General features: G+C 27.3%; 1 long non-coding RNA gene across 1 annotated transcript in view; it reads left to right on the forward strand.

The window, feature by feature from the left end:
- The window catches only part of LOC139425220 (uncharacterized), a 63,189-nt gene extending 56,360 nt beyond the window's left edge, over positions 1-6,829 (forward strand). Inside the window, exon 3 of the long non-coding RNA XR_011636496.1 lies at positions 6,556-6,829. This is a non-coding gene — a long non-coding RNA (uncharacterized lncRNA). The remainder of the gene's footprint in view (positions 1-6,555) is intronic.
- Positions 6,830-11,300: the final 4,471 nt, after the last annotated feature.

Below are 11,300 nucleotides of genomic sequence, written 5' to 3' on the forward strand. Positions count from 1 at the left end.
ATTACACTAATGCGTAAAGCAGTGTTCGAGTCTGTGAACCCGTGGTCAACTCCTAGACTACCATACAGGCTTGCCCCGTCGCTTTATTTCCGATTGAATAGTCTTAAGTGTAATTTCCTCATACTAGTAGCTATCTCTCACAATGCGCTATGTAATGTTTCGAGTTGGAAAAGCATGTCCAACCAACAAAACATTTTCGTCATACCTTTGAGAGTACACGTCATATATTTGAGAGTTTCGTTTATGACGAAATGATTCTTAAAATTAGCGAAACACTGCTATAGAATTAATGAATCATCAGAAGTGAGAGATTTTATTTCAGAAAGTAAATACTTTATTTTGGAAAAAAAATGGTTTAACACGATTTTTTTTATTTTATTAGCTAGGTGCCTAAACAAAGAATTGCCATTATTACACGTTTGTTTCAACCCATTTTAAGCAGATCAGGGAAAGTTTAAAAAATGTGGTTTTATTTTCATTGAAAAATGCTTAAATTTTATTCACTATGACGCAAACAGATTTTTGAGTATAAAAAATAAGATTTTTTTCAAAGAAATGAAATTGTGCTTAAATGCTGACGAAATGCGTAATAGTAATAGTGCATGTGTCATAACGATATGTAAAGTGGACATTTTATTTACGGAATCGTAACTTTAATCCGTAACTTTAATCCATCGTAAAAACAAATCATTAATCTAAAGTGGAATAATTATACATTTTCAAAAAGCCGAATTTGTCAATAACCGTTTCAAGCTTTAAAACTAACCCATTTTAAAAATTTCAGAACAGAGAGTGTTTATTACAGTTGAATTACTAATATTTTGTAGATGTCCTTAGAACCATTAAAACTAGCAGAATTATAATATTTATGATATATATCCATCAGAGTGTCAAGGAAAAATACATTAATTGGGCATTTCCTGCCAGAAAGCTAAATAAATAAGCTGTGCAAAAAAGTTTTTTAAACTTATTCTTTGATTAAAATGTTTTAGTTGCATTTTAAACTAACAATCGATAAAATAAATGTCTCAGAAAAAATAATAGTTTTTCTTCAATTGAATTCCAGTTGTTACTTTTTGATAAAAATACGTAAAAAATAAGATTTGATAAAATGCTTAGCTGTGTTTTAAATTGAATAATAGTTTTATATAACAAAATTCAAAAAGAAATTCTTGCCTATTCTATCAAAAAATTGAATCAAATTCAGGTAAATAGTACTGCCTCCTTACCTTCAGATGCCTTACCTAAATATTTTATAGTACTTAATAAAGAGTAATATTAATTTAACTATTGGGATTTTACATTAAATATGACTGTAAAATCTATGGTTAATCAGCTTTTTTTTTGTTCCGCAAAATTTAAAAAATAACGGTAAAAATGGATTTTTACTTTTATGTACTGGTGCCGTAAGTGCCAGAACCTTTTACTATAATTTGTTCCCGAATTTTATGTGTATGCGTAAATTTTTGCATTTAGAATTTACAGAGTTTGCATGAAGTTTTCAGCAAATTTGAACTATAATATATTGAATGATATTAACTCACTCCGAGTTTCTAGTAGAAGTTTAAAAAGTTTCCTTCAAGCCCAAGGGGTAGAAACAGGAATATAATAACCGAGTGCTTTAAATTAATAAATGTGTATTTGGAGTTATAAATTTTAATTTATTAATTAATGTACGTTTCAGGCAAATTAGGGCAAATCAGGAGGAAATAGTCCTATTCGGAAATGGGTTTTACTTCCTATTGACACGGTGGCAATCCTATTGACACGGTGGTCCTCTTTGACACAGTGGCAATAATTTGTTTAATGTATCCAACTAGTTTCGACAACTTTTTTTTATATATTAATATAAAATTTTTAAAAATTAGTTCCTTTGTTTAATTATATGTAAAAATCTACAAAACTAACAAAAAATTTTATTATTGCTATTTTTTATAAATGAAATTCTACACCTTGCAATTTTTAGTTAGAAAGGTTTTGTCATTTTTTGGTAAAAATAGGGAATTTTTATTTATTTATTTATGTATTTTTTTTGTTGCATTTTCTAGAAACATTGTAAAAAAATTATACTGCCTACAAAAAAAAATCCATTGAGGATTTTATTTAGAAGGCTATCGACTTTGTTTTAAACATCTTAAAATCAAGAGTATGTACTGCTGAGTTAGGGATCAATGTACTTAAAAAAGCAAATTTTTAAAAATTTCCACATTTCTCTTTGCAAAAACACATGCATGAAAATGAAATTCTACACTTTACTCTCAGTCTGTAATCCAAAACATGTATGCTATAACCATAAACACTCTTGAAAAATAGTAGACAATTATTTTAAAAAAAACAAGGTGAAATATCGTGTTTAAAGGTGGTGTAAAATTTGAAAAAAATCTGATTTTGAAATAAACGCATTTAAAGACTTAACATCATTAATCCATAAGACTGGTATAACTGAGTAAATAAGTGGAATATAAACAAAAGTAAGGTATTTTTATGAGGCAGAGAGTACAGGAATTCTAATAAACTCAATCAAAATTTTGCACAAAATCATGATTTTGTGCGAGTCAGATAGCTTAAAAAGGAGAAAAAAAGCTGAGCATAGACGCAAAAGAAAAACGTAAAAAAAGCAACATGTCGCAGAAGCTTCCCATTTCCCTTACTATAATTTGATTCACACAGAAATGAATAATATACTGAGAACTAATAGAGGAATGTGTTTATCTCTAACCAAATGAGGGATAAGAAAAAAACATGCGGGTTAAGTGTGGATACTAAGTAAGGGAAACTCATTATTTCCACGAATTGCATTCTGAGAAACAAGATTTAAAGCATTTTATTTGTAGTTTCTGAGAAATAATGTGGGTGTCTAACTTACTGACGCAAAATTAGCGTCTCTCATAATGTGGGTAGCGCTATGGACATACCTTGGAAACACCTTGATATTAGAGTATGTTCATCTTATTTGTATTCCATTTAAAATGAATGTATATATCAATATTCAAGAAAGATTACACATACTTTTAGTATTTATTTTGATTTAATTCGTAATTATGCCCAAATCCTCCAGTTTGTATTAGTGTTTGTCTAATTAGTAATATGATTTAGATTAGTGTGTATACAAGAGGTGGTGTACTAATTGACGTAGGCCAATGAGACAAGGAGTGTGAGTGTTCTTGTTTTCCAAAGTTTCCCGAGGATTTGACTTCTAACACATTGTCGTACCTGTTTATAGGGAGGACCAATTGATGCAACTAATATTCACAGATCGTAATTTTGACCTGAACCAAAGAACGATACATCTCCAATTCAGTTCTCTCTAGAGGTATAATTTGTTATGGGAACATAGAGCACTTTGTGATCCGACAGACTTAACGTGCACCAGTCACCATTTACTACAAATGGAGTCTTCGGCCGGCTGGATTTGTGAGAACTTCCGTTCTCATGAACAAGAATGCAGTGTCCCTGCCTAACAGACTATCCCGGCTCCACAAGTGGTGTTGTTCTTAGCGATTTACAGTAACATGATGTTAATGGATAATCGTAAAAATTGAGACAATTAATTAGGAAAACACAGTCATTTCTTTTAACATGATATAGTCTTAAAATTTAAATTTGTGGGACTCGTTGAAAAAGTTGCAACAACGCACGATGAAATTATGGATTTTTTTAAATCTATTTTTAGATATTGTTTTAGTGAAAATGTTCACGACTTGATTATTGGAATTTTTTGAGCAGAGTATAATCTCATACTGGTATCCTAAATTGAGTTTTTTTTTTTTTTTTTTTTTTTTTTTTTTTTTTGTTGTTGAATGATTCGAAATTCTTTGGGTTGTATTTTTCAAAATCTATAGAAACAGTACGTGGTACTTTTTTTCTGACGATGCTTTAACAATTTGAAAAATCTTGCTTACCATTTTATTACTTCAAACCTTTTACAGAGAAATTCATATTCTGTTTATTATTCCAAATAAAAAAAACACTAAAATAATTAGCATGTGATAAACTACACTGATTTAAATATATTTTGCTGATTAACTTGTAAATTATTCAAACCGGTTGCATTATTCTATCATAAATATTATTGAAGAGCATTTAATAAATTAAGAATATTCACTTTTCAGAAAGATCTTTATTTCTTGTCTATTTTTCAGATTTGTAAAATACATATTAAAGGCATGTTTAAAACTAAAATCCCAACTGCTATGGCACTTCCGCCTTCATTACGATGAGGACGGACATGAACTTCAAAAGAACGCTTTTGAAATATAATCTTATTTAATATGACTTTTACGCCCAAATAAAGCCAGTTGATCAAAGTACTTCTGCTTTAATTGTAACCAAAGTGGACATTGGGAGTGCAAAATGGAGCTGAAAGGGAAGGAAGTTAATTGTACCCTTTCCATTTAGATTAAAACTCAGGAAATTATCAGTATGTATGACATATTTGGATTCATTTCCTTTAAACAATATATAAATATGAGTACATTTATATTACACATAATCAACAATTTTCAAAAATGTTTATAAATTATTGTATTTTTTTAAAAAAAGTTACAAATTGTGTTTTTATGATGTAAAATGTGCTACGCAAACTAAGAATGAAGTACTGTGTACAACTAAATAAGATTATTTTCGCAACACTTAAATATTTACTTTATTTTCTTCATATATAGAGAGAACAGTCGGCAAAGAATTTTGTTAGGTTAAAAACATTTCGATAAAAAAAAACGAATTCTAAAAGAAATAAAAATAAAAATACTGTTACCAGCCATAGAATTGTTTGATAGTTAACTTAGCAACATAAATCAAAATGACATACATGTGCAGCTAGATCAAAATTATGATACCCGATCGCTTGACGTAACAAAGACTGATTTCATTCATTTATTTTTTCTATTAAAACCTAACTTATCGTATTGCCTTTAATATTGATATATAATCATTGCAAAAAAAAAGTCTGAGAATACTGTGCGAAAAAAAAAGAAAAAAATTGTTTATTTGTTTAAGGTAAAATTATTAAACAGTGCTTTAAACTGAATCTGTCAGTAAAAACGTCTGAGAAACTATCTGGAGTGGCTCAGGATTTAATGCACTGACTGCCATTTTGATAAACTAGGGTTCGATCCCCAGAGATGAATTGAAAGTCACACAGCTTCAGATCGATGGGTTCAGCTTGCCTCAGTAAAAGCGAACTGTGTGCAATATTGCCACAATAATGTCTTAACCACCATCATGCTTGAACATGAGAAGCCTTAAGCTCTATGAACCCTCGAGCCCATAACGGGCTTTTGCAGGAATGCTATGCATTTCTTACTGGAGTACTAATAACTAACCATTAAATTTGGTGTTTATTATGTAACGTTATTTATAACAATTCACGTCGTAACAAAAGATAAAAATGACCGTGACGTATTTTTTACAAGGGTACTAAAAACTAACCTTGTATTTAAATTAGGTGTTTATTATATCATGTTAATTATAACAATTAAAGTAGTAAAAAAGATTTGAAAAATGACCTTGACGTGTTTTTTTTACTGGGAAACTGAAAACTAACCATGTATTTAACTGCAATATTTATTATACCATGCTATTTATAACAATGTAAGTAGTAAAAATGATAAAAATGATCTTAACGTGTACATGTTTAATTGATAGATCAACAATATTTACTAAGAAAATGGCAAGAAACAGGAAAAGAAAAAATGAAAGATAACTGAGGTACCATTTTATAAACTAAATATGCATTAATAAAATTACGTACCTGCTATATGAGTTTTTTTTTTAAAGAGTTTAGAACAGTAAAAAAATTGCATTGCATGCATAATTATATTTTTAAATTTTCTTTAACCACAGGTAAACTGGTTAAAAAAGGTAAATAGGGAGAAAATATAATTGAGAAACTAGTGGTTAACTATATACTTACAACAAACAATGTTTGTTTTTTTTGTTCTAAAAGCTAAAGGAAGCAAAATCTGGAAAAAGTACCTCTGAATTCTAATTATTGTTTCGGAAATTACTTATGTTTATTAATAAATTAGTGTTTCAACCTCAGAAGAGACCGTAAACATATTTTTTGAAGAATATATGCGTAAAACTGTAAATAATAAAGTAACGAATATTGTTTTTTATTTGTTATAGCAGCGTTCAGTTAAAAACATTTTTTACTTGTATACAGAATTTTATTTTTTAATTAATAATAATATAAATTTGTGCCAGTTGAATTGAATCACAGCTTAATCACCAAATTCAATTTTTGTAGGAAGCTTTAAGAAAACAACTGTAGATGGCAAATAATTTAAATTTTGAGGTCATAAATTTTTTGTTTAAGATATTATATCCTACAGAAATTTATGTAATTTAACTGTCGCATTATTTTATTATTATTTTATTCATTTTTAAAATTATTTCATATCCTAATCATAATTTAAAAATATTTTGTGAATAATAATACCGTTGGAAAACAATTTTTGGTGGTGTTTTGTTATTAAAATGCCTGAAAATTAAGAAGATTTAAAAGATTTGATGTTGCTGTCCTCTCTTAACTGTCCTCTTTTTGAATTCCAGTAGTTTTTATGTCTATTATTGTCTGAAGGAAAAATGTGAATAAATTAATTAAGGAAGATGAGTTACTGAAGTTTTCCAACAAAAAGGCACCATCTAAGATGCCGTGATACTTCATTTGTTACCATGATTTGAATAGCATGGAGAGTTAAAAAATTTGGAGGAGTAGATTCTACAGAAACCTGTGCCACATTATCAGTTTTACTGTCTTTACACAAATTCTGACATTGATTTCCGCATGCGTTATAAAGTATTTAATATTATGTTGTTAAATAAAGTAGTGTAGATCATGATTAGAAATGTAGACAAGTGTTTAGTTTTCACAAAAATATCTGAACTCAAACCAAATTATTCAGGTGCCCCAACTAGGTTAATAATAAATCATAATTTAAGCTCATAATAATTTGTTTATTGATCTGAGAAGTGATTTGATTTAAGGATGAAGAGGGATATTAAAAATTTTCTTTGTAGCCATACTCTTCAGGCTGAAGCCTGGTTTAAATTTTTTTCTTAATTTAAATTTATTATTAATTAAGTTTTTTATTATTATCCAGGTATTAATTCATCTCTTTCATCAAGTCAGTAAATTTCCTTACTTTCATCATGTATTAGAAATATGTATTTATTTAATGCGTTACGGATTTCATGACATCTTATTTAATTATTACACAAAATCACTTGGCTCCAAGGAAAGTTAGTTTTGGGTTTTTCTTACCCATACCAAACCTGGGATTGGGGAGGAAGTTTGAAGGTAGTTGAGTTGCTAAATATTAATTTTTCTAAATTGTTTGTTCTTCGTTGCGATTAATTAGTGAATTTTTGTTAAAAAATGATCAGATGCCTAACGTTAATTTAGAATTAAGGGATGTCATTTGACACAAATATAATGTAATTGAATTGGATTTTTAAACTGTGAAACTTAAATTTACCATAGTTAAGTAGCTACATTAGAGGACTTGTTTGAATAGAGGAGGAGCTTGTTTGAATATAATTAAATAACAATTAAATAACTTATTATTTAATTTCATTTAATTGTTATAAAACAGTGGATTTCAACAACTTCATTTATTTATTACAAACAATATGCAATACTCAAAATAGAAAATAATAATAAAAAATATTTTTTCTATAATTCATACTAATGTCTTCAAAGCTTGCGTAAAACAAAATAAATGGAGATAATAAACATATAGTAATTTACAAAAAAAATCTGAAAAGTGACATAAAATGGTACGGGAAATTAAATGTAGTGACCTTATTTGTCTTGTTCGGACATTTTATTTGTTTTTAACTTTATTTATGTTTATTCTGTGTTATATAGGATCTTACATAAGGACAATAAATAGAAAAAATTGGATTCATTCCAAGTCTGAAACTCGTTCCAGAAGGTATTCTCTTACAAGGTAATTACCGCCTACCATTCTAGAAAAACTTACGATGCCTATTTATTTATAACTTACCCATTTTCTCAGGGAGTACTTTTCTAAGAAATTTAGCAAAAAGATTGTATGAAACTTTTACCTTAATGGTTACAGAATTAATATCTACTTATGTTTAAATTGATAAATGTCCGTTGTCAAAACTACTCGTTTGTTTTCGATTACACAGTTATTAAGCTTTAGCAAAACAGTTTAAGGATATTGTTTGCATATTAAAAAAATATGTTATCGTAATTTTAAAAAAAAATTGTTCGAGTGAATAGCATTACTTAACATCCTGTTTAAAAATACTTTCTTGTTCACACTTAGGTGTAAATTACCTTACTGTATGGTAATTATCTTTCGGGGTAGGAAAACAACATAATTCTGTTTAATAAAACCAAAACATGGGGTATTTAAACCTTTCATTTCGTAATTTTTCCGTTCACATGGTAACAGTCTACGATTCTTACTTCAAAATTATAGTCCTTATAACCACACACTTTATCTGAATAAATAGTTCTTGTGTCATGCTCTAAGGCATCATGATAAAATTGCCAAATTTACAAAATTTCATCACATAGTCTAAAACCCTATTTTATTGTTAATTTTACCAAATTAATATTACCTCTTTGGTTATTTGGTAACCTAATTTACCTTATTTCTTCGGTTTTAAAACAGTATTTTCTTTATTGTTTTTAAGATTTAGGCTAGTTCCTAAAACAAGCCTTCTCTCGTATGCAATACATTTACTAGTTTAAAAGCAATAATATATACTTTTAAACTTGTTAAAAAAACTACATGTTTTATTTTCCTTGTCTCTTTAATGCACTCATCTGTTTTCAGTTTCTTCCAATAAATTTATGAAGTTATACACAGCAGCAGAAATATTTTATTTTGTTCAATCGAAAAAAGAAAGAATATATTTTTTTCGTATATTGTAAAAGCTGAGGTATGATACCTATCCGAATTCGGTGTTCAAAAACTCTAATAATTGCATATTTTTTCAAATGAATACCGCATCGAGTATGCATACTCACTTAAAGAGTGCAGCATCCACTTTTCCTGACGTCATATTAATTAGTCAATTCAAATTCTATTTCAAATTTATTATCAATATCCAATTTATAAAGCTTTACATTGGCTTATGTGAGAATATATTTGAATATTGTGAGTTGTCTTCGTGAAATTTGCAAATTATTAACTGCTTTCTAATTTCCTTGTATTAATTAAACTTCAATGATTTAACTATTTTAAAATCATTTATAATCTTTGATTCAAATCCTTAAATTCAAACAAATGAATGTACTGTGTCACTTAGGAAAAGATCATGAATGTAGATTTCCTATTTATTAATTTAACATAATTTTAAAAATTAAATTTTTGTGGCAATATTTTCCCTTAAATAGAAAGACGAATCATTTTTATTTAAAAGTTATTTTTCTTTCAGTTGCTTCTGATTGCATTGTTATCTATTAGAATTTGTTTCCAAACAGAAATTCTTATATAAACAAGATTATTACTTAAGAGAAAGCAAACGTAACAAAAGAAATCCTTTTTGGGAAGATAAGAGCGAAGGCTTGCAGATTATGGTAGTTTCTTTGAAAAATAAAATTAATATTATTTTAGACTCAAAGTAAATAGAACTTCTTAGAAATGCAAACCGAAACTTAGTTTTGTAAATAATGCAAAAATGTACTTTTTCTACACTTAACTTAATTTCTGATTTCCTCGAAATTTAAATTTCAAACAAAGGTAACACCGGATATAATGTGTGGTAAACAAAGACCACAAAGCTGTATATCTTGAAAGTAAAATGGAAATAATAATATATCTTGTAAGAAAAGTGGAAAGTGAATCAAGATTAAGATTAAATTTATTTTATATCTTCTCAAAAATTGTATTTAGAAATTAAACAATCTACAAGCAACAAGTATAAATGATGTCAAGTTTATACTATTAAGATCAAGCAATCGATTTTGATTATTTTTTGTTTTTCTTTAGACTAGATTAGAAAAAACTGTTTCATTTCTAAACATCAAAACATTTAATAAAAATTATGTGGCTATGAAAACTTCATGAATTGACTAAAGACAAATTGTCAATAAAGATATTACTATATAACTTTTTATTACGAAATACATTTTAATATCGGAAAATATTGGAAAGCATAAATATATTTGAATTACATAAACATGTGAAACTCCTTTAGATCTGAAAATGAGAGGTGAACAGCATTATCTCCAACATTTTTATCAACTTTATGCAATACGAATTTATCAACTTTATACCATAAACAGATTAAGCATATAAAAAAGTATTTTCAGTTACAAAATTAGTTTAAATTATATAAATCATACATACATTTAAAATAGGTACAAATGCAGTTGTTATAATGATAAATAATGCGTGTCATTAATTTTACGTAATGTGTAATAATTTAGTTTTGTTACAGATTTCGCCAGAAAGATCTTTTGGAAATTTTTTGAAAAAATGTGCCAGTAACAGTAGTGCAATGAAAAATTATCTTTTGGTTAACTAATGATTTTTAATAAAAAGACAATTTAGATTAACTGGAAACATAAATAAAATGGCACTGATTGAAATTCCAGTCCATTTTACCTTATATTAAATATAAAGGAAGCTGGTATTTTTACATAAGCAGCTTCTGATTACTGGCAAAAGTAGATGAATGGTAAAAATTTATGGAATAATCTTAAAAAGTTCATTTTATATAATTTGGAAAATATCGAACTTTCTATAATGTGTATAATAAAAAGGAAAAAAAAATATTTTGAATTTTAAAATAAGTTATAAAATTTCTTTTTATGATGTTATTTCGAATCATCTTCAGATATATAACTGATTTCATTATAGAGTAATCTCAAATGAAAGTTTTGCTTTAATATTTTATTATTTTCATTAATTTCCTTTTTTTTATTATTAAGGAAACTAACTTTTTTTTAAAAAATTCTGCAATTATATTCCATTATCTAATTTACAAGGTTTATCATTGTTGTATGTATTATTAAGCTTCATTTTAAATTTTTCAATCGAAGTCCTTAATAAGTAATTAAGTAAAAGATATTTTGGCAAAATTAAGAAATTACTTTGAGAGCTCATCTTCTTTGACTAGCAGTATTGTTCATTGATTAGTATTTAAGTCGTGTAGACTTAAGTTTGTGCTAAGTTTCTAGATAAGCTCCTGAGATAAGTTACGTTAGTTTAAGTTACTTTATTAAGGTGGATTTTGGAATTAAAAACAATTTCTTATGCTGTTTAAATGTTTATTACACTGCAAAATATTTTTTAAATCCTATCAAAATTAAA

The sequence above is a fragment of the Parasteatoda tepidariorum genome, chromosome 3, assembly GCF_043381705.1.
Source record: "Parasteatoda tepidariorum isolate YZ-2023 chromosome 3, CAS_Ptep_4.0, whole genome shotgun sequence".
Classification (NCBI taxonomy): domain Eukaryota; kingdom Metazoa; phylum Arthropoda; class Arachnida; order Araneae; family Theridiidae; genus Parasteatoda; species Parasteatoda tepidariorum.